The sequence below is a fragment of the Stegostoma tigrinum genome, chromosome 7 (genome assembly GCF_030684315.1).
Source record: "Stegostoma tigrinum isolate sSteTig4 chromosome 7, sSteTig4.hap1, whole genome shotgun sequence".
Lineage (NCBI taxonomy): Eukaryota > Metazoa > Chordata > Chondrichthyes > Orectolobiformes > Stegostomatidae > Stegostoma > Stegostoma tigrinum.
In genome coordinates this window covers 53,542,941-53,566,070 of record NC_081360.1, presented here as the reverse complement: position 1 = coordinate 53,566,070, position 23,130 = coordinate 53,542,941, and the positions used below count along the sequence as shown (strand labels likewise).

Sequence of the window (23,130 nt, the reverse complement as noted above, 5' to 3'; positions counted from 1 at the left end):
AGGGCCTGTATTGCACTGTACTGTTCCATGTTCTATGTTCTAATCTCCTGAGCTCAATTTTTTAGCTAAGTATGAGTTGAATTGGGTTTTTGAGACAGACTCTTGCCATGAGGCTGAGCAAGACTTCTCACTGTATCTTACCAAATGCATTTCATTAACTACTTATCTTGCCCATGGTATCCCTCACTTCCGATTCTAGCCCCATCAAACCATGTGTGACTCTGCCAAAAACTCACCATTCAGTGGTTATCTGCCGAAAGTCTGGCATCCCTTACACATGCACCACTTTGAGAGGATGCTATGCACCGGACAAGCCTCGGCGATCCAGGGTGTTGCCCCTCACTGGCTGTGGAATGGTACAAGAATCACAAAGCTATGCTGCCCACAGCACACAGGTAATATATCTGACACTTGCTTGACTTTGCAATCCAATTCTTACACCCTAGCTGCTGTTTAACCACCAGGGCACACATGCATCCTGTCTGAAAAACTTCTCTGAGTCCCCACTACTCGTTTCCAAATGCCTAGTGGCTCCGCACACCTTGCATTGCATACCCAGGCAAGCAAGAACTTTTCTTGACGGTAGTAAAAGGAAACACAAAGGAAATAAACACAGACCATCATTCACAAATTGCTTTGACAGTTCATGATGGTCTTCAGCACCCAGCTGGCATCTACTGCAACCCAATGCCAATCAGGTCCTCTCTAAAGTAGCTTCTAGATGATGTGCAGAGTGTGCCCATGAGTGATGGTGCCGGAACCCTCCCCAATGCAGCCCAGTCAGTGATGATGCTATGGCTTTAAGAGGTGTATTTTCTCCATTTTTTAATGAAGAGACATTGAGACAGAGGTACCGAACCGTTGGCTCAAAGCCAATAAAATAAACAGTTTGGGTTTTTTTCTGAAGCTGGAGCAATGGAAACAGCCTGGATGGATGGGGTCAAGCACCCACAGAACCAGGATTTTTGGCTTTAGCTTTCAGCAGTTGGTGAGGTCCTGAAGCTGAATGTAGAAGCCCTTATTTTTCTCTCTGTTATAGCTGAAAACTGGCTGCTCTCTTCCTCTTGCTAGAATTGCATGAGAAACAATCTATTTTATTGAATATGGCTTTGCCAAGCATGTCTTTATGGATGTTACTATAGTTGAACAATTAATCAGTAGTAGTTAGTATATATTTATAATTTGGTAAATGTTTCAATGGGTTCAATAGTTAAGCCATTTCTTTTCCTTTACTTTTATTTTGTCAATATTTTAACTGTAGTGTAAAAATAAAGTGTGCTTTGCTTAAAGTCAAGTAGTTTGACCAATCGAGTTGCATGTGGAATGCAATGCCTTACACATACGTATAAACTAAGTTAGGGTTTAGGTTAATTTTTAAATATATTTTGAGGGTGTTAGATCTGGTCCACAACACTTCCAAAAGTCTCACAGCTTAGAGGGAATGTTCCGTAAATGCTCTGAGTTTACAGGTCAACACTAGGTGAGCAAGTACTCAGGCTGCAAGTGAGCAGGTCTGCAATGCATTCTGGTCCAATCGGTGAGCCGGGTTTCTCTCCCAGACTGTAAAATGTCTTTTCAGCAGCCTTTCAACTTTAATTGCTGATGAACCCTGCAAACCAAATCTGTGTTTTCTGAGAAGCCAGACATGGGCCATGAAGGGTTAACAAGCGTCAGATGCCAATGTCCACGTATGGTGAGTGCATCTAGCTGGTTTGAAGCTCCTCAGAATCAGCACTCACCCATAGCTGCCAGGTACCCGTTCTGATTTTCATGTTGAGATTTCTCAACATCTAGCTTGTTTGGAATGTCTGGTAAAATAGGGAGCTGAATATTAATGAGGCAATTCGTGGTGTTAATAAGGCATTTACCAAGCTATAATCTTCTGTAATTGACAACTCACTGCTGCCTAGCAAGAATTTCATCTCACCCTTCAGCAAAAACACAAATGATATCGAGGTTTCACCAGACTTTTTGTCTGACTCTGCTACAGATCTTGCCATAGGCCATGCTGCTCAGACACTTTTGAGGTTAGCCCATTATTTCAAGATTTTAGCTTGGACGCAACAAATAGTATAATCAGAATTTTCCTAAACTGATTTAACTAACTAAAATGTTATTTATTTATATAAATCTGAGAAGGTGGCTGTTTTTAAATGGAGCTTTTGTATATAGGCTGTAATGTTATAGAATTTATGTAGTTAATCAATATTGAAAATAGGCACAGGAAATATATAAAATGAAAGGAGCTTGAATAAGAATGAAATTAATACTTGTTTCTAACATTATCGTGAAGCTGAACTGTGAAATTTTGCAGAGGATTGAATGTAAATAACTTGCACCGGAGGACAAACAGAGTCCCTAGAGACTACACTGTGTAGGTTATCATTCAAACTTTTAAAAAAGGAGTTTGGAAGGGAGGGTTAATCACAAATGCTCGTTTGCTGTGATTATTCCTTCACGTTCTCTCCTGCTAGTTAGGAACATGGATTTCTGTAACTGCAATCTACTGTACTGATCGCCACAGAAGTTATCAGGCCTAAAATTTCTGCAGTGAAATCAATAGCAGAATTTGCGACCTTTTCTCCCCGATTGAAAACTATGAATATATAGGGGTGTAGACAGTCTGTTGTCACTTTTAACCATACTTCCACCCCACCCCACCCCATCTTAAATGCGAAGTGACACCACCTATGGAGAACGCAAGTTTGACTTCTAACTGAAAGCACAGCCTCAGATCGGTTCTTTTGCAAAACCACTCTCACCTGAGTTAGAAGATGACAGTTCCAAGCATACTCCAGCTTTAGTCGCATTGTATGGAATTAAACTAATGAAGTATTCGTTGTCCGAAGTACATATTTTGGATGAGATAGTGAACTAAAGTTGTTTCCACCTGTTCAATGGATAGAAGAGTTCCACAGATTTGTTTTCACCTCCTAACCAAAGTTCTAACTGCACCAAAAATAAAAGTTATCAAACAATGCATCAAATTTGCTGTTCATGGTATCTTGCTTATGGAATTGGCTGTTGTTTTCACACACAAAAGCAGTTCTGCAATTGAGAAGTATTGCAGAGATTGTGAACTATACCAAAGATGTGATAAGTAACAACATAAATGCAAACTCTGCATTCTTTCTAATCTGATCAATGCAACAAATGAGAAAACCTAGTTCCACAAAATGCTTTCGAGATTAATCATTGTGACGGTAACACAGAATGAAAATCCAATCCAGTAACATTTGCACTACCTCAATTCTGGCTACTTCTACATGCAAGTTAACTGAATGCTGGATGTCACATCATCGACATGTCTAGAAATGAATGGTGGCAACAGAAGTCTGAGATTGATTTGCAAAAAGTGAAACTGTAAAAGAGCAAAGTGTGAAATGAACGAGTAAATTGCAATAAATGCTCCACAAAGCAAATGCTACCAGCAAAGACGCAACCTGCACAAGCATTACTTTGACAACCACAACGGAATCAGCCTGCCAACAGAGTTTAACCAACTACTGTAAGTTTACAATACCGGGCACAGAAATTAGAATCTGGGTCTACTTTACAGACTTCTATAGGTGACCATGTCAAAAAACATAGGATCTGGTGGAGCCTGCCCAATTTTAATATTGTTGAAACTTCAAACAGATCCACAGACCTGGATGAGAAAACTCATTTCCTGAATTCCCTCCTGGTCAATCGTCTCACGCTGCTGTTGTCTGCATTATCAGTTGTATCCATGTCCTAGCTGACTTGATTTCCCACACTGCAACAGAAATTTATCTGAAAGGCTGAAGATTTTGGCTCCATTGTACTTAGCTGCATGTGCTTTTTCATTAAATTGGCCTATTAGTCTTGAATTGCTCTGCATTCCTGCTGAACCTTTTAGCCTTTTACTCATTAGTAATTTCTTGGCATCAGCAGGAGTGTTTATCATCTCCTTACAGCAGTATGATAAGCCATTAAGCAGCAAACCTGCAGGAACACAAGGGTCTGCAGCTACTCTGGAGCTGTTGTTGGATATATCTTCAAATGCATTGGAAACATTAGAGCACACAAATAGTCTTTACGGGCAAGGAAATAGACGGATCGAACAATTCGTTATTTATACAAAAGGACAAACACATATTTTAAAAATTACATCATCTTTTCAGAAATAACTATATTAATTAATTCATGTATTCCATGAATACTATATTAGTGACAATGCAATAAATATTTTGGTCCTGCAGCAGACATATAAAACCAGAGCTTTTGTTGCCAATAATGAATGAAAATGTGTTACATTTTACACATACAAACTGTACTTTGGAGGATTTGTATGCAGGCTTATGTTTGGTGATACACAGCTTCAATTTTCATTCAAGTCTTGCATTCTGATGTTCCAATCTTACATACATAATCTCAGAAAATACTTGCTTGGCCTACTTGAATTTTCTCGTCAACACATTTGGCGATGACAGTGCTGTTGGTGCCATGCTTGGCACAAAATGAAGCCAGAGGTGGCAGGAAGTTTGATTCCATTAGTAGCTATTTACTGAAATTGCAATGATAAACTAATGGTAAAGTGTAACACCAAGATCTCCCCTCTTTACAGAAATAATACTATAGTTCACTGATGTGTGTTACATGTCACACAGCAAGTCTGAGCTGCTATGGCAACATGAACTTTTACATGGCATGTTGTAGCCTGGAGGTATGGTTAGTGATGGCAAAGGCTCTAATGTCCTTTCTATTGTGTAGTTGACTACAAATCATTCCTGCTCTCACAAACTGCCATTGGTATATCTTGGAAGGATTTCCAACCTGTTTTACCAAATTATAAAACACATTTTATTTGTACATTATATCCTGAGTTGGGACTCAAACCCAGGCATTCTCCCCACTACAGCACAAGACCTCGATATTCTGTATGTAAATCTTAGTAATAGGATGCAAGTCCCAATATCATAATCATAAATAGTAATAATGATATTCACTTTGGAACCATAACACAACTTCCTCTGCACTACACATGATTTGGATTGGTTGCCCAGACAATGAGTTTTTTTAAAGAAAGTTTCTCTCTTTCTCTCCTTCAATTTGTATTTCATGTGAAGGCCGATTATTTTAATACATCTTGCAATCTCACCAATCTTGCGACATCATCCAGGAATGTCATACCTCTCCACCACTTGCACAAGCTCAACTTCTCCTTGTTTTTACTTGTTTTTCTCCAGTGTGGTTTCAAAAGAGATCAAAGAACCACTCAGATTGTGTTTGCAATTTACAAACCTCCAGGAGAAGTGCTGAGAACAGAAAAGGGACTGTTACAGCTTGTTTGTTGACGTATTCAAGACTTTTGACATAGTCAACACTGATGACTTTTGGAAAGTAATTAAGAAATTCAGCTGCCTTGAGACATTTATCAAATTGGTTCAAGTTTTGCATTCAGGCATTCTCCAACATGTCTTGAATGATGATTTATTTTGGTTTTCCCAATCACCAATGTAGTTAAACAGAGCTGCACACTAGCCACCCATGTTAAGCACTTTTTTTTTGCCTGACATGATCTCTGGTTCATTCCATGATGATTATCCTGACATTAAATTTAGATATTGCAGAACAATCAGTGATGATTTCAATCAAAGATCAAGACCTTCAGGGACTTACTTCATGATCTCCTGCTGGATGCACACAACTCTGGCCTTATAATCAGCACAAAGGGAACTCAATTAATGTACCAGCCTGCTCCAGGAAAGTTCTCGCTTAAGCCCAAGATTTCAATCATGACCAGAACTTGTCGGGAGTGGGGAAGATCACTTACCTTACCAGCATATTCTCTTGTGCTGTCTACATTGGGAGTGAGGCACATGCAATTATTGAGTCTAGCAACAAGGGTGGCAAACAAACATGGATCACAGAACATAGAACATTACAGCGCAGTACAGGCCCTTCAGCCCTCGATGTTGCGCTGACCTGTGAAACCAATCTGAAGATAATCTAACCTACACTATTTAACTACACAAACAAATTGCTATTGAGCTTCTTCAGTGCAAAGAAACACCTCCCATTTTGACAAGCGGTGAATTCTCACAGATTCCTAATTTGAGATCAGTTGATAGGCCAGAAGGTCCAAGTTGTTGAAATGAAACAACGCTGCCTTTCTATCCACAATATTCACTCATTAGTCTGTTTAAGGTTCTGTTAAATGATGACAGTAACACCATCTCTTCCCTCAAATACCCCACACCAAATGCTTAGCACCCCACCAAGATTTTGACAGTGGGCAATTTGATAATGTGTCTGCTATTGAATGTCAAGGGCGTGTGCACGAATTTTCTTTCTTTCATAATAATGATTTCGTGCACCAGAGTCGACGTTTTAAGATCATGTTATCGGCTGCTGTTCTGTTATCAAGGGAGTTGTAGATGGACCTGCTTACAGTGGAGTTGTCAGAGAATACAACCACTTTTCACCTTTAGAGTGGCAAAAATGTCATGGATGAAGCAATGAAAGATGTTGGGCCAAGAATGCATCTCGGATAAACTTTAGTTGTGACGACTAATCTCTGACAAAGACAATACCTTCCTTCGGTCTGGTGTCCAGTCACTGGATGCTTATTTTATTAGGCCTTCTTGGCGTCTTAATGCAGTTACTCTCACCCTTCCTCTAGTATTCAATTCCATTGTCGGTATCTGCATCAAGGCTGTGATGTGTTAGAGATATTACCGTATGGAGATCTGATTCAAGCCAATGGATGAAGATTAAAGCCTGCTGCAAAAGTGTGTCATTACATGCCGTAACAAAGTATTAAATGGGTCTTCACTGCTTCTAAAACAAAAACAGAAATTGCTGGGAAAGCTCAGCATATCTGGCAGCATTTGTGGAGAGAAATCAGAGTTAACATTTTGTGTCAAGTGATCCTTCCTCAGAACTGTATTAACTCTGCTTTCTCTCCACAGATGCTGCCAGACCTGCTGAGCTTTTCCAGCAATTTCTGTTTTTGTTTCTAATTTACAGTATCCACAGATTTTTTTTTTGGTTTTTACTTCGCTGGTTCTATATCATATTAATCCGGCTGGAGTACTAATTGTTTCATAATATATAACACTTCAGTGGTTAGGATTCCTTCTTCCAAATAAACATGTTTTGTGTTTACTTTGGCATTTTTGACAATACAGACACAGTCAATCAATTATATGTATCACATCATTCAACTCATTTCTGGGTGATCAGAAGTAACAGGGTATTTAAGAAACAAACTTCACTATTGTTTTGGGAGTAAATTAACTAGTAATGGTTCTGCCAAATAAACACGAGTCAGAATTTCACCAGTCTCTACCCCAACTGGACAAACCAGTTTCCTGGTGGGGGTGGTTTGTAAAATCTTATGTGATGGATCTACAAAACGGAAATCATCCCTGACAAATTTACTGGAATTCTTTGAGGATGTAACTAGTAGAGTTGATCGGGGCAGCCAGTAGATGTGGTTTATTTGGTTTTTCAGAAAGCTTCCGACAAAGTCCCACATAAGAGATTAATATGCCAAAATAAAGCACATTGGATTGGTATAGTGTATTGAGATGGGTAGAATATTGGTTAGTAGGAGTAAATAGGTCTTTTTTCTGAAATGGCAGGCAGTGACTTTTTTTTTATTCATTCATGCAATGAAGATGTCACTGGCCAGGCCAGCATTAATTGCCTATCATCAATTGCCCAGGGGGCTGTTATGAGTCAAACATATTGCTGTGGTCAGGCCAGACCAGATAAAATGTCAGCTTCGTCCCTTAAAGAACACTGGTGAACCAGATGGGGGTGACCTGATATCAGCAATGGTTGCATGGTTATCATTAGACTCCAAATTCCACATTTATATTGAAATCAAATTCAACCACCTGACTTGGTGGGATTCGAACATGGGTCCCCAGAACATTACCTGCGACTCTGGATTAACAGTCCAGCAATAAAAGTACTAGGCCATCATTTCCCCATAAGAATAGACTAGTGGGGTGCTGTAGGGACGAGTACTGGGGCCCCAGCCATTCACAATATATGTTAATGATTTAGATGAAGGAACGAAATGGTAACCAAATCTCAAAATTTGCAGATGACAAAGCTGGACAGAAGGGTGAGCTGTGAGAATGGTACAGAGATGTTGTAGTGTGATTAGACCAAGCTGAGAGAGTGGGCAAATGCACGGCAGGTGCAGTACAATGCGGTGAAATGTTAGGTGATCTGACATTTATCTAACTTCTTTACTCCATTCCCAGCCCTCTTCACTGAACCCCACACCCTAAAACTGGGTATTCCCGACAGTCCCCTTGCATGCAGCTCTTTGGTCTTCTTCACTGGGATTGGCTGCAGACCTGCTCGTGGTTATTCTTCCTACTGGAGTTACAGAGAACATTAAACACCCAGCCATTCAGATGAATGCTAACTCTCATTGGGGAATTTCCTCCCCAGGTGGGCTGCTAAAATGTCAAATGGCTGTGGGACTGCCATACAGTGTGAAGGTGAGTTCCCCTCTGACCTTTTCTGTGGCGTGATGTGAAATCATGCCACCCATTATATCTTAGTGAGAAAGGAAAGCATACAAGGTTGCCTGGACATCTGTCACATCAAGATTCTTAATATCTGCAATAGTATATTGTATAATCTATATAAAATGATTCAATATGTTGATCGCATCAACAATACTTAAGCTTCAGCTTAACCAAACAGTTCTAACCTGACTTTCTATACAAAGGCATTTTGCCATAATGACATTCCAATTACAGCAGTCTAAACATCAGCCTAAGTTTCATGTACAAAGATAAATGATTTAGAGGTTTAAAAATGTCAGAAGTAGCCAATATTTGCTGCAGATACTGCTTCAGAAGAAAACTGACTCATCTGGGGTAGTTTATAACTAGAATGAAAACAGAAATATTTTGCTACAGGATGAGTGATCCAGAGACAGGAGTTCAAAACCTCCCGGAATAGCTAATAAATTGAAATTCAGTTAATTAAATCAATTTATGGAAGATTTAAAAAAAATACTTGTACCAGTGATGATAACCATAAAACTGCTGGGATTGTGTAATAAAGCCTTCTTAGTTCACTGTCTCTACATTTGGCCCAGAAACAATCAGAAAGGAAAAGTTCTTTCAAAGGTCTGTATAATCTGCTATTGTTTTTTATGATAAGAGTTTGCTTCAATTCTGTTGTGATCAATTATGATACCATGGGATACTAGGACATACTGGTCCATGTGACCTGACGACGCTAGACCTGGAAGCAGTACCAACAGGAAGACATATGGCTCAACACAAAGGAAAGCCGCAGACACAAAGAAGAGCTGCAAGGAAAAGTGCTGTACGGTGAGAGTGAACGATACAGATACAAAGATAAAGCAGTGAGAAGCAGAAACAGAAACACAGAGAATTCTGGTGATGAGAAGGAAGAATCAGCCTGAGGAAGAGGTGTATTTCTGTATCTGAAAAGCAGATAGGATGTACTGTACAAACTAGCTAGAAAGCTCTAAAACTAGGAAAGCTGCATGAATAGCTCGAAAGAGTCGGATATTTTCCAAACAATGATCTGGGACGTTACTGATATCACTGTGATAACGAGCAGAGACTTGCTCCCTGGTGACCTTGCCAATATTCATCATTCAGATTATTTGGTCACTATCAGTTTATCTGTGTGAGCTTACTATCATAGTTATAGAGTTTTATAGCACAGAAAGAGGTCTTTCAACCTATTATCTCTGCATGGAACATCAAGCACGTTTCTATTCTAGTCCTATTTGTCAGAAATTGCCACATAGCCTTTTATAAGACCATAAGACATAGGAGTGGAAGTAAGGCCATTTGGCCCATCAAGTCCACTCTGCCATTTAAATCATGGCTGATGGGCATTTCAACTCCACTTCTCCTGCACTCTCCCTGTGGCCATCAATTCCTTGTGAGATCAGGAATTTATCAATCTCTGCTTTGAAGGCATCTAACGTCCCAGCCTCCACTGCACTCCATGGCAATGAATTCCACAGGCCCACCACTCTCTGGCTGAAGAAATGTCTCCTCATTTACATTTTAAATTTATCCCCTCTAATTCTAAGGCTGTGCCCACGGGCCCTAGTCTCCCCGCCTAACAGAAACAACTTCCCAGCGTCTACCCTTTCTAAGCCTTATGCCAAGGCTTCAAGTGACAACCTTCTTTATTCTTTATTCACTAAAGGGATCAGGTCATCGCTGGCTAGGCCAGCATTTATTGTCCATCCCTAATTGCCAGGAGGGCAGTTATCAGTCAACCATATTGCTGTGGGTTTGGAGTCACATATAGGCCCGACCAGGTGAGATTGACGGTTTCCTTCCCTAAAGGACATTAGTGAACCAGATGGGCTTTTCCAACAATCGGCAATGGATTCATGATCACCATTAGATTCTTAATTCCAATTATTTATGGAATTCAAATACCAGCATCTGCCTTGGCAGGATTCAAACCCATGTCCCCAGACCATCCCCTGGGTCTCTGGATTAACAGTCCAGCAATAATACCACTAGCCCATTGCATCACCATCTGAATAGTTCTAAAATGTTGCGATGTTTCCCACCTCTACCAACCTTTCAGGTAGTGAGTTCCAGATTCCCACCACCGTATGGGTGAAAAGAATTCTTTCCTAAATGCCCTCTAAACCGCTTGCCCTTTACGTTACATCAATGGTCCCTGGATATTGATCCCGCTACTAATGGGAAAAGTTCCTTCTCATCTACACTTTGGTAGTATGGTGCTTATAATTTTATACAATGACTCTGACTCTACATAACAATCAGGTTGCCCCTTAACCTCCTCTGCTCTAAAGAAAACATCTCCAGCTTTTCCAGTCTCTCTTCGTAGTTGAAATGCTCTAGCCCAGGCAACGGGCAGATCTCCTCTACACTCTCGTTGGTTCAATCACATCCTTCATATTATTTGGCAACCAGAATTGCAGACAATACTTCACTGTGGCCCAAGTAACATTAAGCTAACTAACTAACTAAACTAACGTTTCAGCATAACCTCCCTGCTCTTAGATAGTAATGAAGGGAAGCATGGTTAATGTTTTCTTAATCATTTTATTCACCTGTCCTGCTGCCTTCAAGGAGCTGCAAACATACACACCATGTTTGTTTTGATCTTCAGTACTTCCTAGAGTCCTATCATTTATCATGTACTCCCTTGGCTTGTTAGACCTTGTGAGACTTTTGTGTTATCTGTGAAGTTACTGACCAAATCTCCTACATTCATGTCTGGATCATTACAGCAAATTACAAACATCAAGGGACTCAGCATCAAACCTGTGGTAGACAGAGTGGCTAATGGTTAGCACTACTGCCTCACAGCATCAGGAACCTAGGTTCAATTTCAAACTTGGGTGACTGCGGAGTTTGCACATTTTCCCCATGTCTGCATGGGGTTTCCTCTGGGTGCTCTAGTTTCCTCCCACAGTCCAAAGATGTACAGGTTAGGTGGAACAGAAACAGAAGTTGCTGGAAAAGCTCAGCAAGTCTAGCAGCATCTGTGGAGAAAAAAATCAGAGTTAATGTTTCAGGTCCACTGCCAGACTTGCTGAGGTTTTCCTGCAACTTCTGCTTTTGTTCCTGATTTACAGCATCTGCAGCTCTTTTAGGTTTTATAGGTTAGGTTGATTGGCCATGCTAAATTGCCTGTAGAGTCCAGAGATGAGCAGGTTAGGTGGATCAGTCATAGTTAATGTGGGGTTACAGGGATAGGATAGATGGCTTGCTCTGGCTGGTGCAGATTTGATGGATTTCTATACCTAGATCATTCTTCTCTACCATAAATACATATAGACTCATACAGCATGGAAACAGACCCTTCAGTCCTATGCTGAACATAATCTCAAACTAAACTAGTCCCACCTGCGTATTGGTGGTCCATATCCCTCCAAAGCTTTCCTCTTCATGTACATATCCAAATGGCTTTTAAACATTGTAATTGTACCCGCATCTATCAGTTCCTCAGGATGTTCATTTCACATGTGGACAACCCCCCATGTAAAAAATTTGCCCTTCATTTCTTTTTAAAATCTCTCTCCTCTCACCTTAAAAATAAGTTCCCTTGCCTTGAAATCCCCCATCCTAGGGAAAAGACAACTGCCATTAACCCTATCCATACCCCTCATGATTTTATTAACTTCTATAAAGTCACTTCTCAACCCCCTATGCTCCAGTGGAAAAAGTCTCAGCCTATCCAGCCTTTCTTTGTAACTCAAACCTTCCATACCCAACAATATTGTGGCAAATCTCTTCTGAGCCCTCTCCAGGTTAATAATATCCTTCCTATAACTGGGTGACCAGAACTGAACATAGTATTCCGCTTTGTCAGCATTCTAAAGATTCTGTGCCACTGGACACAAGCTTCCAGTCAATAAAACAATCTGTCAGCATTACCGCCTCCTTCCACAAGGCAAAATTTTGAATTCAATTTGTCCTGCAGCCTTGATCAACTCTTGCCTCTTCACAGCCCTGATATTAGACTCGCTGCCCTATCACGCCCTCAATTATCATTACCACCCTTCTTGAATAATGGTACCATATTAGTAGTCCCCCAGTCCTGTGGCACCTCTCCTGTGTCAAGAGAAGATTTGAAAATGAATAGCAAGGCCCTTCAAACTATTTGCAGATAGCAAGAAGAGCAGATGCTGGAGTCAGAGACAACACAGTGGGGCATGGAGGAACACAACAGGTCAGGCAGCTTCAGAGGAGTAGAAAAATCAAATGTTTCGGGTGGGGACCCTTCTTCACCCAGACCCAAAATGTCAACTTCCCGGATCCTCTGATGCTGCCTGACCTGCTGTGTTCCTCCAGCTCCACAACTGTGTTGCCTTCAAACTATTCACTTGCCTCCTACAACAGCCTGGGATGCATCTTATCTCAGCCTGGGGACTATCCAATTTTAAATCTGCTCAAACTGAGAATATGCCTCCCTCTCAAATGTAATTTTCTTGAGTGTACCACAGACCTCATCCCTGCATCATTCTCCTCTGTCAAGAACAACATATAAGGTATGCATTTTAAACCTCATCTACCTCTTCCCTTTCTACCCCTAAGGCCCTAACAGGGCTCACTCTTTCCCTTTTACACCTATGAAATGTGATTAAATTTTCCTTTATTTTATCCACCAGTCTTTTATCATGGCCCCTTTCGCTTTCACAGCTTCTCTTTTAAGTAACAACCTGCTTTTTGACACATTTTTAGTACTTCTAGCCTTGTATCAACTATAAGCTTCTCTCTTTATTCTCAGCTAATTCTGCACATTCCATAATTCCCAGGATTCTGTGTAATCTTCAGCCCTGCTTTTCTCATTTACAGGAATATGTTTGACTCTGCCATTTCACTATTTCCCTTTTGAAAGGCTCACACTGCTCAAGGTTTTCAATCAAGTAGCTGTTCGTAGTCAAGTTTGGCCAGATCCTTCGCATCATATTAAAATCAGCCTTCTCTCAGTTCAAAACCTTTATTTGTGTCTTCTTTGTCCTTTTTCACAATGACCTTAAATCTTACTGAATTATGGTCACTATCAACAAAATACTCTCTCAATGACACTACTTGCCTGGCTACATTCCCTAAAATTAAGTTCAGCATTCCCACATTACTCATTGGACATTCTACGTCAATATAAGAATGTAAACATGTAAGAACTTGAGAACTAAAAGTAGAAGTAGGCATTTCAGCTTCTCGAGTGCCTCCGTGTCTTGATGCGATTATGACCGATCTCCATCTCATCCTCAACTCAACTTTCCAGTCTACCCTCTTTAATTCTTTAACTTATTACTAAGTAAAATCAATCTCCTCCTTAAATTTACTGAATGTCCCAGCATCCGCCACACTGTGAGGTAGTGAATTCCATGGATTCATAACCCTTTGAGAGAAGTAATTTCTCCCAATCTCTGTCTTACATCTGCTACTCCTTACACTAAAACTATGCTTTATGTGCTACAGCCTGGCCCAAAAAAAACTCTCCTGGACACATTTTAATTATGTGCCTCTGCCATCCAGCAATGCTAGGGTTCAGGTGTGGCAAGAGATTTCCACAGTCAAAAACTGGTTTGTGGAGTACATTTTATTACAGCAGAATTGATTGTGATGTCAACACTGATTAAGGACAGGGGAGCATGGCTTCTTTTTTTAAAAGCAGTTGGAGACACAGTTCAGAGGTTTGATAATGCTACAATACCTACAAATTCCCATCACTTTAAACGGGCACAACCCCTCGCCAAAACAGGCTAAACAGCCTGATCCCAGGATACACAAGAGTCAAGTACAGCAATATAGGGGTGGCACAATGGGCTCATGGTGCCTCACAGCGCCAGGTTTGATTCCAGCCTCAGGCAACTGTCCATGTGGAGTTTGCACATTCTCCCCGTGTCTGTGTGGGTTTCCTTCGGGTGCTCCAGTTTCCTCCCACAGTCCGAAAATGTGCAGGTTAGGTGGATTGGCCACCCAAAATTGCCTATAGTGCCCAGGGATGTTTAGGTTAGGTGGGTTAGACGTGGAAATTAGTGGAATGGGTCTGGGTGGGATGCTCTTTGGAGGGGTGGTGTGGACTTGTTGGGCTGAATGGCCTGTTTCCACATCGTGGGGATCCTATGATTCAAATTTTACGAATTCCATCCCCACTAAGCTTTTCTTACTTTGTCTATCCCAGTAGACATGGAAAGGTTGTTTCCTCTTGTTAGAAAGGCTAGGACTAGAGGTATAATAATAAGAATAAGAAAATGTAAGACAGGAATGAGAAGATTTCTTTCTCTCGGAGACTAGTGAATCTATGGAATTCTTTAATGCTTAAGGCTATTGAGACTGGATCATTAAATATGTTCAAGGCTGAGATATACATATTCTTCATAAGTGAGGGAATTAAGGGTTAAAGAGAAAAGGCAAGAAAGTGAAGTTGAGGAATATTAGATTACCAGATCAACCATGATCGCACTGAATGACAGAGCGGATTCGATACGATGAACGGTCTACTTCTGCTCCCACAAATTATGGTCTTATATAGGAGAAATTGGAAACCCTGCTATTATTACCCAATTATTTTTACCTGTCTCTGAGATCTGAATATATGCTCTTCCATTGCTTCCTGACAATTTAGGGCACAATTAGTGTGATTACACTTTTGTGTTTTTAAATTCTATTCATACGGGCTTGAGTGAAGTGCCTTTTGAGACATCATCCGTCCTTATTGCAGTAATTGGCTCCTTGACAAAGCAGCGTGGCGGCTCAATGGTGAGGACTGCTGCCTCACAGCGCCAGCAACCTGGTTTCAATTCCACCCACTGTGTGAAGTCTGCACCTTCTCCCAGTGTCTGTGAGGGTTTCTTCCCACAGTCCAAAGATGCGCAGATTGGGTGGTTTGACTATGTTAAATTGCCCATAGCGACAAAGGATGTGCAGCCTAGGTGGATTAGCCATGGGAAATGTATGGTTACAGTGACAGGGTAGGGAGGTGGGGCTGGGTTGGATGCACTTCAGAGTGCTGGTATGGCCTTGATAGGCCAAGTGGCCTGCTTCCACAGTGCAGGGAATCCATGGTGATTGACCAATACTATGACACCATGTCCTCTTTTACAGCCTCTACCTCTCACCTGAAGGTTCTATATCTTGAAATATTGAGTTACCAGTCTTTCCCCTCCGTCAGCCGCATTTCTGTGGTATCATTAACATAATACCTTCAAGTGGTAGTTAGAATCTGCTTTAACCACAAGACTCCTTGCATTACATAAGTTGCAAATGATCACGCCAAGCTCCCTTGTGTCTTAACTATGTATGGTTTGTGTGTCAGACTGACTTGGGTTTTCTTCCATATTTGGCTATGTACTAACCACTATTATACCTCCACTTTGTATCCCATTCCCCTGCCAAATTAGATTAAATCCCACCAATAGAACTAGAACATCCCCCATCCAGCCTTACACAAGTATGTTGGTTCTACTGAGGTCTATGTGCAACCCGTCAGATTTGTACAGTCCCACCTTCGCTAGAAACTGGCACTGTGATTCAGGAATCTAGAACCCTCCCTCCTGCACCAATTTTTCAACCATGCATATATCTCTCTGTCAGCTTACTCCTATATTCACTGGCATGTGGCATCAGGAGTGAACTAGTGATTGCAGCTTTTAGCACCCTGCTTTTCAATCTGTAATCAAGCTCTCTAAAATGTGCAGGACCACATTCCCCTTCCTACTTACGTTGTTCAACCTCTTACTGTTTTCCCACTCCAATCAGAGTACCATAAAGCCACTCAGTCATGTTCTTGATCCTGGCCCTGGGGAGACATCTTGGGAGTCACATCTGTGGTTGCAAGGGACACTTCGCTCTTCCCATCACTACTGAGTCTCCTACCGGTAGTTCTTGCTTTCTATCTGCTCTGCGCTTGTGCAGCTGGGGTCTGCCTAATAACATTGATGGCTGTAAAGAACTTTGGCAGATGAGGAGTTCATAAAAAGTTCAATTTAAATGTATCTTTCTTACATTCTATGATGTGTAATTTTCCATAATAAATTTTCAATTATTTATATTTCCAGGCATTGAATACAACCATATGTGTCTTACTATCAGTGATACCGCTCATGCTGAATCAGAGGGACTGTGAGTTTAAGTACCACAGGCAGCCATGGACAAAGCCTAGTACAGCAATTCTGCACAACATTGAGAAGATGCTCCACTATCGGAAATGCTCTGTACTGAAAGACATTGGCACAGATTTACAAATGACTAGAGTCATTATATTTCAATCTAGATTGGAGCTATGTATGGGGACCCTACACATGTTGCACTGCAAGGCACTCTACAGGTGAATAGCTCCACAGAGGCTGGTATTACATCAGCAAGTCATCCTTCAATTACATATGGACAGTTCTTTACTTTAGTGCTGCCTCATTCTGAGTCAGGTACCAGAGTGTCAGCATCTCTGACATTCACCCTTTTTTATCTGTCAGCCAAGGCTCCCTGTTTGAACCAGATTAACAGCTCCAATCCGGGAACCCATATTCTAGGAGGCCTACCTCGTTGACCTTGTTGCAATCATTACCAAAGGAATTCCCCAGGAAACTGAATTTTCTACTGAGCAATCCCTCTACATTTGGAACCCTATGACGGTCTCTGTTTAAATCCAAGAATTTGGAGGGTTCTGATGAATTTGATAATCACTCAGAAAGGGTTAGATGATTAAGTACATAGTCTAGCTACTGTGTAACTACTCAACTGACCCCATACTTATTTTGCCCAACCCAACTACACAAGCCCCAGAACACTTAAACACCTCAGTTACTGACTTGACTCACCCCTCTCTGCACCTGCACCAACATCCCTTTCCCCAGCTCTGAACCTACCTCCCTTTCTCCCCACGCCAGACCTGTTCTGCTTCATCCTGGGATCCAGTGATACTCCCTTCCCCTACTCCTGACCTGCAACAACCCGTATTCCTGTTCCAAACCTGATCTGTCTTTGCCACCCTGGGACCTGCCCCACTCTCATATCCCCACTCCAGACCTGATCTGCCTCCACCCCTATCACCCCCACCCACTTTGGGCATCCCTAGGCCTGCTATTGACCAGCCAACCTGACCTATCCGTAATAAAAACGAAAAGAACTGCAGATGCTATAAATCTGAAAACAAAACACAGGTTGCTGAAAAAGCTCAGCAGGTCTGGTAGCATCTGTGAAGAGAAATCCATGTTTATGTTTTGGGTCCAGTGCAGGTGAAGAGAGTGTCAGGATGCAAGGTGCCCAGGTAAACAACACAGTGTTAACGATACGTCACAAAAACAAAAGTTGCTGGAAAAACTCAGCAGGTCTGAGGAAGGATCACTGGACCCAAAACGCTAACTCTGTTTCTGCGACCTATCGTTAACACTGTGTTGTTTACCTGGCCACCTTACATCCTGGAACTCTATTCACCTGCACCTTACCCATTACCTACTTGACATCCTGGCATCAGATAGTAAACCCCAGGTACCCCAATTCCATTTACTTGGCATCCTATTAGCTAGCACCCTACCCTGTACCCACTTGGTGTTGCACCCACTAGGCACCCTATCTGGCACGATGCTGACTTGGCACTTATTGCCTTACTCATCTGGCAGCCTATCCTTCCAGTCCCCTTACTTATCTACCGCACGTGATACCCATTTGACAGCAGTTGTCAAAGTGGCTGTCGGAGATTTCTGATTGATATGAAAAGGAGGTATGGTCTGCCTTCCCGAATAGTTCTGTACTTCGAGAGAATTGTTAAAATGGAAGTACAGCTCCACATTCCTTAAGGAGCCCTGATCCGAACCTCTGGTCAGAAATGTGGACTTCTCCTCTCTTGTGCAAATTTATGTGAGATTACTACTCCTCCCAAAACCCAGTCCATTAACCAACACTCAATCTGTAAATTCAGGTGGATGAATAAACTTGCTTGCCACTATACAAAAAATGAGAGAATAAATGCTACTATGTATTGGGCATATTTATTCTTCAAATAATATTTGTTGAGAAGACCATTTAGTCATTATCTCTTCATCGTTTGTGGGACCTTGGTGCATCCAAACAGGCTGCTATGTTTCCTCTGTTCAAACAGTGATATCACTTAAAAAGTACTCAATTGCACATAGAGGAATTTGGGTCATATTGGCATCATAAAACCAGCTTTAAAAATGCAAGATCTTTCCTCCTCCTTTATGCAACAATTTGCTCCTTGTAAATGATGCAAACCAGTTGATATTTTCTTGGTCAAATAAGAGCAAAATACTGTGGATGCTGAAAAGTCTAAAAGGACAGAGAATGGTGGAGAAACTCAGCAGGTGTGACAGCATCTGTGAAGAGAAAAGTAGAGCTGCTGTTTCATGTCCAGCATGGCTCTTTTTCTTGAATTCTGAAGAAGAGTAATTCTGAACTTGAAATGTTAACACTGTTTTCCACTCCTGCTGCTGGGCCTGCTGAGTTTCCATGGTATTCTCTGGGATATTTTCTTGATATTAACTTATCTCAGATGACAATGTTAAAGTATTGAAATGTATGAACATTTGCCAGGTTTCAATATGCCAAACAGAGTACACAAGTGCTCACTTCAAGGACGTATTCCTGTTTACCTTAGTCCTAAAAGCCGAAATGAAAATTTGACAGAGGAAAGACTCAGGAACTCTCAAGTAGTAACTAAACAGGAACAAGCTGTTTATCAGAACAGATCACTGGTAAACTTATCGTTATCTCTCTGGCCGGGATCACCCTAACTATTAAGGGCATGTTAAGAAAAATCCAGCTTCTACACAGGAGGACAACTGACTCAATATCTGGTGGGATCAAATCAAATAAAGTGAAATATCTTTTTTGTGCAAGCTTGCCTAACATCTGATAATACACATAAACAACCTTTAGCTGAATGGCAACATAGCAGCTTTACTTTCTGTTTCTGTCATCGCAGTGAATCACTGAAACAATTTCATTAGGCACTCAGTGAGATGGTAAGACTATGAACTTGTACAGTTGTAGTGTAGGAAAGAAAAGGAGCAAAAATTAGTTACCTGTTGACAACTATGAATCATAGGAAAGACCATGTAGCAAACTACTTTTTATGAACAAATGGGGATAATTGGTGGGAAAATGCTTTGAGATATTGTCTTCAAACTCTCCAATGATGAACTTATTGAACATTTGATGAGACGGATTCATAACAGTCAATACATCCAAAATAAAGTTATTACCTGACTCATTTAATTCCATTAGTATAGTTTACCTTTGACAAAATGAGCATGCTACACTTCCCTGCATCAGCAGGTTGATGATTTGACTTGGTTATAATGGATTCTAACTACCTTCCCTTGTCTTCTGCTCTTTTCAGATCTGTTTCTGCCTCATTGCATGTGTCTGTCTCTGTGTTTTATCTCTTTCCGTTCATGGCCAGAAAAGGAAATCCTGCCAGATCCCCTGCTGAATCCAGGACCAATGATTCTCCAACACAATGAGTATAAGTCATTTATCAAGCATTAAGACAAGCTAGTGAAAATCTTGTCACCAACAGTTCATAGGGAAGCTACATCAAAGCGAGCTCATTAGCATCATAACTGCCTATCATTTCAAAGCCCAGTTTAGTAAACTCGCATGAATACCATGCTTTAAAACAGTACATTTAACATTAACATTTTTCTATCCAAACTTGATTTAAATGGTCAAGAGATCACTTTGGCACAATGCTGATAAACCAGAAAGAGGAAGCAACGTGGTGTGGCACAAGAGGTTGCTTGAAACCAATAAACACACCATTTCTAAGTCTGGACGGAGCTTCTGCTTTAATTGGAAAAGGTCTTGCTGTAAGTGAATTCAGCGGTCATCTTTCAATATTATTACAATTACAAGGTTTATAAGATTCCTATATGTAGAGATCGTATTTTTAAATTTAGAGTAAATGAAGAGCATCAAGTAAACTGGCCCACATAAGTGCTTTTATTGTTAAAGATCAAAGGGAAGCTTGCATTGCTTTACTCAGAAGAAGGTGCACCATATTTCTGCTTTGACACAGATATACTTCCTGAGTATGCCGTGAGTAGATGATAAATCTCCCAAAGTCACAGTGAGTGTCCTCAGTATCAGGCTGCAAACAGTTGTGCTATAAATTATTCATTGACTTCCGAGACGAAAAGGAGTTGGCACTGAAGATAGCTCATTAGCATTTCTAACAGATCTTGGATTAATTTCTTTCATTTGCCATGGGGAAGGGAACAGAGGAAGCTATTTTGTGATTAGGTTACAGGTTTCCCTACAAATCCATGAATACCACTGAAAGATGGCAGCTTACTTTTGGGTGTGGTCTTCAGCCATCTGGGAAGCAGAGTACAAGTAGCAGATGCATTTCTCCTGCATTGAACCAAAGAAAATGCTGATCTGATTGTTCACAATGTAGCACTTGGCAAAGAGTTTGCACTCACACTGAGGTAACTGAGTTGATGATGCTCCATTTTTTTAAATGGATTTAGTTTGGCTGGGTTGGAAGAGTCTACAGTGAAAGCTCTCACAGTGTAAGTCAACTCTGGGGTCAGAGATTAGTCAGTTGGGAAAGTAATGGAGAAACAATCAAGTTTTGCTCAGAATCATTTTGGATTGGTACCTGGAGGATGAACTGTTCACTTAAGGGATAGTGTAAGATAGAAACACAGCAGGAGATTTTTGAATCTCATAGGAGCTGCCAATGCTGGAGAATCTGAGATAACAAGCTGTAGAACTGGATGAACACAGCAGACCAAACAGCATCAGAGGAGCTCTTCTGAAGAAGGGTCCAGATGCGAAACATTAGCTTTCCTGCTCCTTTGATGCTGCTTGGCCTGCTGTGTTCATCCAGCTCTACACCTTGTTATCGCAGGAGATTTTTAGTCATGTTATAATTTAAATAGGGAACTTCTTCTGTCGTTTAAGTTGCCTACGAAAATAAATTGTGCTTAGTTAATAGTGTTTTGTTAGGGATTTTTCACTGCAAAAGTAGTAAATTATGAAATCCTGAGTTGTTACTCTTTCAGCTATTAACTGGAAGTTTGAACTTCTCATTAGAAGTTATTGCTGTCAGAAGAGATTGTAACAAGACAAAAGATAGAATTTTAACCCAGCCTGCCACAACAAGAATGCTAATATAGCTAGGTTGAGAACTCAGAAATCCATTAGACTGTTAAATAAGTTCACCCCGGGAAAACATTGCTTAATTGGCAGTTCTGTCAAATGCGCAGCATTTATTTATACAGGATTTGAAGTTATTGGGGTATTTGTTGTGGATACTTGAAAATATCTAGAAGATTGACACTTCTATTGATTTGCTGAAAAACGTATTATTTTTAAAAAATACATTGTGAACCATAGTCTGCATGGACATTAAGAAAGTTGAAAATAACTAACCAGTCACTGCTTTTAATAAAGCAATTTTACATATCCAAATGGCACTTGTTGAAGTACATTGTACAGTGGGCGTATGGGCTTTGGAGTGCCACATCTTTTATGAGGGGTCATAAGGGGCTATGGATGCTGTGGATGGCAGTTATAGTGTGGCACTGGGGGCATGAGAAGGGCCTTTTGAACTCACCCCTCGCTTTCTGAACATCTAAAATCATTTTTAAAAGGCTGCCGTTAAGATTATAAAAGCTGACGTTTCGGGCCTAGACCCTTTTCTGGTGAAGGGTCTAGGCCCGAAACGTCAGCTTTTGTGCTCCTGAGATGCTGCTTGGCCTGTTGTGTTCATCCAGCCCTACACTTTGTTATCTCGGATTCTCCAGCATCGGCAGTTCGCATTATCTCTGGCCATAAAGATTATGTCGTTTTCCTTTTTGTGCTTTTTTTAAAATTGTAGACTGAAATTAGAAAAGAACTTTTTTTGCAAGTCAGGGATTGCAAAGATTGCTGCATGGGTTGAAAGCAAACAACTTACTTCACATTGTCAACATTGTCTGCGCAGCTGTTGGCTTTAGCTTGTGGTTGCAGACGAACTGGAGCCAAAGGGTTTTGTGCAAATAGAAAGTTTGTTGGCAATAAGTCGTGGATTGTTTTTGGACTCGTGACCAGTCAGCCAGCTGTCAACATTTATGTTGAGTTGTCATCAGCTAGCTGAAGTCAGCTTGAGGCTTTGAACAAGATACAGAGAAGCAGTTCAAAACCGCACCAGCCCAGGAGCTCTCTCTCTGTTTCTTGTAGAAAAGCCAATGTAAGCCTGAAGAAAACCAGCTTATCTTTCTTTCAGCACTTGCTGTAAGCTGTGATGTTTAGGCAATACATCAGAGAACTTTAAAAGGTGAAACAACCACCCAGTGTCTCTTGTGAATCATTGCAAGCATCTAAAAAAAGGTGAAGAATTAACCTTCTGACCAGTACAAGAGCCAACTCACAAGATCCTGTGAATGAAGACTGAAGGTAAAGTCACCAAAGTCCAGAGGACCATCGGACTACTCTCTCATTAAAAAGAAACAACTAGTGGTGGTTTAACATGAGGGTCACCACTCATCAGGCAAGGTTGATATAGTAAGACCGTTATTAGTAACTTCAGCCAGTACGGTCAGTACAATCAACAGAATCTGTTCTGTTAGCATCACTCTGCATTGCAAACAAGCCACCCAGCCAACTGAGCTAACTGACCAATTGAACCAGCTTTTAGCAAGTT

General features: G+C 41.0%; 1 protein-coding gene across 4 annotated transcripts in view; it reads right to left on the bottom strand.

The window, feature by feature from the left end:
• Positions 1 to 23,130, bottom strand: part of LOC125454051 (myosin light chain kinase, smooth muscle-like) — a 399,944-nt gene that overhangs the window by 306,468 nt on the left and 70,346 nt on the right. The gene's annotated exons all lie outside the window — the stretch shown is intronic.